Source organism: Carya illinoinensis, chromosome 13 (assembly GCF_018687715.1).
Source record: "Carya illinoinensis cultivar Pawnee chromosome 13, C.illinoinensisPawnee_v1, whole genome shotgun sequence".
NCBI lineage: Eukaryota > Viridiplantae > Streptophyta > Magnoliopsida > Fagales > Juglandaceae > Carya > Carya illinoinensis.
The window spans coordinates 535,249-541,248 of record NC_056764.1 but is presented as its reverse complement, the minus strand read 5'-3'; positions in this window follow the sequence as shown (position 1 = coordinate 541,248).

Genomic DNA, 6,000 nt, shown 5'->3' with positions numbered 1-6,000 from the left:
CTCGGATTGCAAATTAAGCAAGCAAAAAGTGGGACATTCATCAATCAATCAAAATATATTAAGGAATTACTGAAGAAGTTTGGGATGGAAAGTGCTAAGGAAATTGGAACACCAATGAGCCCATCAACTAAACTTGATAAAGATGAATCCGGTAAACTAGTTGACTCGAATATATATCGAGGTATGATTGGTAACTTATTATATTGAAGAGCCAGTAGACCAGATATTATGCTTAGTGTGTGTTTATGTGCACGCTTTCAATTATCTCTAAAAGAATCACATTTAATTGCAGTTAAGCGCATTGTTAGATATCTTAGTGGTACAATTAACCTAGGGTTATGGTACCCTAAGCACATCTTTCGATCTAATCAGCTACACAGATGCAGATTATGCTGGCTGTAAAATAGATCGAAAAAGCACTAGTGGAGCATGCCATTTCTTAGGTCATGCACTAGTTTTCTAGTTTAGTAAAAAATAAAATTCTGTTGTACTATCAATTGCTGAGGCAGAATATGTTGCTGCGGGTAGTTGTTGTGCTCAAGTTCTCTACATGAAGCAACAACTTGAAGATTTTAAACTCATGCATAATCACAATCCAATCAAATGTAATAATACAAGTGCTATAAATCTTTCAAAGAACCCAATACAATATTCTAGAACTAAGCATATTGAAATAAGATATCATTTTTTTCGAGATCATGTGCAGACAGGCGATATAGTACTAGAGTTCACAAACACACACGATCAATTAGCAGATATTTTCACAAAACCTTTACCAGAAGATAGATTATGTATGATCAGAAGAGAAATATGTATGATGCATGTTATGAATATCTTTTAAAAGATAGAACAAAGTCAATAAAAATAGAGATAGATTTTTTAAATACTTTTACATAAACTTGAGATTTTTAGCCTCATGTTTGAGACGCTCATTCTCTTCATACAATATCATGTCATTCTTATCCATGGGAACTGGCAAGCGGAATGAAGAATCTAACAAAGTTTTCAACTGTTTATTCTTTTGCCGAATGATTCATTCCCTTGTGCGAGACTCTTGAACAATTCGTTGAAGTACAACAATTTGTTCTTTGAGCTTTTCAACTTCATGATTTCTGGCTTGTAGCCGTTGGGAAAAAGCAACAATAGAGGAAGAGTAGCGAGTCCCAAGACTCACCAAGTCATAGATAGCATCAGAATTTGACTTATTAGTCAGATTATTATTTTCTTGCTACAACATGGCACCAATGGCAGCTGCACAAAGGACAGGAGGTCGAGGTGCAGAATGCCTCATGGATGGATCTAGAGAAATGTTAGAAAAATGAGCCATTGAGAATAGAATAGAAGGTTTAAAACAAGAATGTTGAAAGAATGCATATGAGTTATAGAGATGAGAAGAAAACTTGATGTGGATTGGATGAACTTTAAGACTGATTTTATAGAGATAGCATAAAGGCATAAAGAACCAGACGAGCTATCATCGAAGTCAAAGAGCAATGTGACTTTTTTTTTTTCCGATCGGTGAAAATGACATTTTTTAGAAACTCGGAGCCTTCAATCTCGTTTGTCAACAACATCAGGCGATTTTTTCAAATCTCCAATCACATTTGTCGTATCACGGACGGATCCAATTTTTTTTCAACTATCTACAGTTTCTACTAACGCACTGTTTTTTTAGTACATTTACTCGTTGCGGATCCTTTTTGATGATGCCAAATGGGAGAGAAGTGTTAGATTAGAACATTAACATTGTTTGAATTGCTAAACTTATTATATATGCTTGGAATTATATTTATACTTTTGCTCGAAAAACTAACGCACATTCTTAGGGGGAGCTTAAGTATTAATACAGCTTTCACGTTCTATCAAGTATTTGTCATCATCAAAAAGGGGGAGATTGTTGAACACAAGGTTTCAAGTTTTATGTCTACACATGGATTTTGATGATAACAAATGAATTTAAAAAATAAAGGAGTCTCAATCTTAAGTTGTCTACACAATGGAATTAAATACATCAAGGAAACAAGTATGAGCAAGAAGGGAACAAGTTCACATTAAAATGATAAAATAATATTGTAAATCTCTTAAAAATTCAAAATTAGGATTATGGTTCAAAATTAATATTTTATCATAAAGTATTAAAATACATTTTTCACATGTGCATGAATATTTTGAAAATTATATTCAAAAATTTTGAAAGATGATTGATTGTCATCTTTCACATGTGCATACCTTGATTAAAGGGTTGAACTTTGAAAATATTAAAGATGATTGATCATCTTTCACATGTGCATGTTTTATTTGAATATTTTCAAAAATGATTGATGCTTTTTTTGACTTATGCAAAAGGTAGATGATTTTGTTTGAAATATTTGAAAAGTAAAGTGTGTTCCTTTTGTCATATGCAAAAAGGAAAAGATTATGTTTAAATTTTTTGAAAATTAAAGTGTGCTCCTTTTGTCATATACCAAAAGTAAAATATTAGGTTTGATTTTTTTTTGAAAAGTAAAGTGTGCTCATTTTGTCATATTCCAAAAGTAAAAGATTATGTTTGAAGTTTTTGAAAAATGAATGATGTTGTCTTTGACAATTGAAAAAGAAGAATCTTTTATTTGAATTTTTTGAAAAAATGAATGATGTTGTCTTTGACATGTGAATCTTTTTAAATTTGAATATGAAGTCTTATATGCCTATAAATAGATCATTTGAGAGTTTTACATTTACAACATCCAGAGCATACAACATTCATTCAAAATTTTCATTCTCTCTTATCTAAACTTTGAGCCTTAATCTTTTTTCATTTTGAGAAAGATATAGTTTGTATTATATTGTTCTTATTTCACTCATTGAGGAGTGTTTCTGATAACCTACCCACTATCAGCTCTTGTATCAGTAAAAAAGTGTGTATAATCCTTGTGCGTGTAGAAAGTGTTCTATACAGGGAATAGTTGAATCACCACGTGTAAGGTGATTGCAAGTGTAGGGTGTTCTACACGGATCCTTTATAGCGGTGTTGTTCAAACGTGTAATAGGTTTCTATCTCTACCTGAAGGAGGTTGAATAGTGAATTTGGAAATCTTCAAGGGGTAGCTTAAGGCGAGGACGTAGGCAGTGGGGCCGAACCTCGTTAACATACTGAATTTGCTTCTCTCTTACCCTTACTCTTTATATTTATTGCTATTTCGTATTTTATTTATATTTTATATTGTATATTTGATTTATAATTGTTATTTTTTTAATACGACTCAATTCACCCCCTTCTTGTATTAGTCATCTGGGCAACATTAACGATTATGTTCGGTGGTGGGACTCGTCCTTTATGGTGGTGCCGTTCGAGGGATACTATTTTTTTCTGATTTCAGTTTCCTATTAGACATCAACGTAATTCCCATATGCCAATCGTAATACGTTCCCTAGTAAACCGCGAACCAGAAACGTTACCTACTGCCATGGAAGCACCATTAGCTACAATGGAAGAGAAGCTAATATTGGCATTAGAAGCCATGGAGAATCTAAAAAAAGAAAACGAAGATCTAAAGTGATAGAACTTGAAACTCAGCGATATGGTCATGCCCAGCCATAACAAATAGGGCGAGGGAGAAGCACATAACTAGTAATAGGGGACTGAATGAGGAGGATATAGAGAAGAAGAAAATACATGACAAATTATGGAGCCTTGTTGGAAAATATGAAGAGATGACAACGAATATGAGAGGATCCTCCTCAGTATATATAGTACCTGCTGAATCAAATCGATTTGCCGTATAATAATAGGATTATGACCATGTTGCTTATGCCAAAAGTCAAAGTACCACAAATTGAGATGTATAATGGATTCAAGGATCTAGTGGATCACTTGGAAAATTTCAAGGCGCACATTACGGTCCATGGCTTTCCTGGAGAAATTGCCTATCGGGCTTTTCTCTTGACCTTGAAAGGAATGACGAGATGATGGTTTGGAACTCTCTGACCGAGGTTGATAGACGGTTTCGAAGAGTTAGCTAAGCAGTTTCTAACGCAATACATGCCTAGTAGGAGACGTCGGCGCCTGGCCGGCCTCGTACCTTCTAACGGTAAAGCAAAGAGAAGAAGAGAATATGAAGGCATACCTCACCCGTTTTAACAAGGAAAGGTTAACAACAAGTGTATGTGCTTTGGTCATTCTAAGCCAATAATATTTGATTTTTAAATATCTCTCTATAATAATAAGCACCTATCACGCTTCTACATGAATGAACAGTGAATTCATACATTCCATTTTTTTCTTCTGTATTTATTGCATAGTTACTTTTTTAATATTTTGTTTTCTTCCTTTGTGTCCGTTTATATAAGGATGTTTTGGTTTTTAGTGATGTTGTGTCAGTGATATTTTTTCATTCATCTCTCTCTTCTCTCTTCTCTCTTTGTCTCCCCTCTCCATCTTGCTGAACCTCTCTCTCTCTCTCTCTCTCTCTCTCTCTCTCTCTCTCTCTCTCTCTCTCTCTCTCTCCATTTTTGAATTTATGTATTTTGTGAATGGATTTGATGATCTGTGATTTTTATTTGTAGAAGAAGGAAAATATTACTCCGATTGGCTTGAAGATCGTGATAATTTTAACTCCATGTCTTTTTGCTTTTCAACTCCTCACCCATTGATGTTAAGCTAACCTGATCTTCGTTGGGTTTCCATCCTAAAGTTTTACAGATTCCTGCCATTTTAATGGTCTAGATTAATTCTATCAGTTCATCTTCTTCACCGTATATAGCCTCCACAGAGCTTAGAGAGAGACCATCAAGGGTGCTTATGAAGATTCCTTGTATGTGCATATTGTGATGGAGCTTTGTGGCGGCGGTGAGTTGTTTGACCGGATCATCTAGAGGGGACATTACACTAAGAGGAAGGCTGCTGAATTGACAAAGATCATTGTAGGTGTCGTTGAAGCTTGTCACTCGCTTGGTGTTATGCATAGAGATCTAAAGTCTGATAACTTTTTGTTGGTTAACAAGGATGATGATTTCTCTCTCAAAGCCATTGATTTTGGGCTCTCTGTTTTCTTCAAGCCAGGTAACTTAATAAGCGCCCGTGCTTCTTTTATTTTTTTCTTCTTGTAATTTTTATTTTTCAGATCAGTTGGTGGCAAAATTATGGTGATGAAGCACCTAATGGATTCGTCGATCAGTCTAGGCAATGGCTGCAGTGACAGCAGCATCACGGTGATCGAGACCAATAAAACCATTTTTTTGCGTCAACTTGGCCAACAATTCCGCACTCCGTTTGGTTCTTGACTCCTGAGGCTTGAGATGCCCATTGCAATAATTTAAAGCAAATCATGAGTACACCTGACTTAGCCAATATAATATATAAATATATATTGCCCTTTTAATAAATTAACAGATTTTTGTGCCCGATTTTTTTCTTTTTATTCTTTCTAAAATAATTGAGAGATCCTGTTTCTTGTTCTTGACTTATCATTTGTAGTTTTTAGAGTTCAGCAATTATTTTTCTTGTGTTAGCAATGATTCTTGTAGATCTCATCGTAATTTTCTTCTTTTATACTTGGTTTTTGCACCAAGTTGAGGAAAAAAATAAGATGCATCTATTCTATATTAAAAATTTAAAAGTGGATATCTGCTTAGCGATTGAATTTTTTATCATTTTGTTTTCAATTTTGTCCCTCTGCTTTTAACATTTTCCGTTTTAATCACTCAGCTTTTCTTTTATCTGCTCACACTTTTATGTTTTTAGCCCTTTGTGTTTTGGTCCTTTTAGTGAAAATGTGTCAGAGGGAAGGTAGTTTTTTGTTTTTGGAAAACTCTGAAGAGTAGTGCTACATCTGGAACTGAGATGGCAAATAAGATGTTCTTCGGTGGCTACTTTTAGGGCCGGCCGGGTTTAAACCAGTATATATGAACAAATTTAGTAAAATGAGATCACTAATTAGGTTTCACCTATCCATTAATTAATGGTATGAACGGACAAGATCATACAAACAATGAAATTGTTTATAATGATAAAATCAAGAT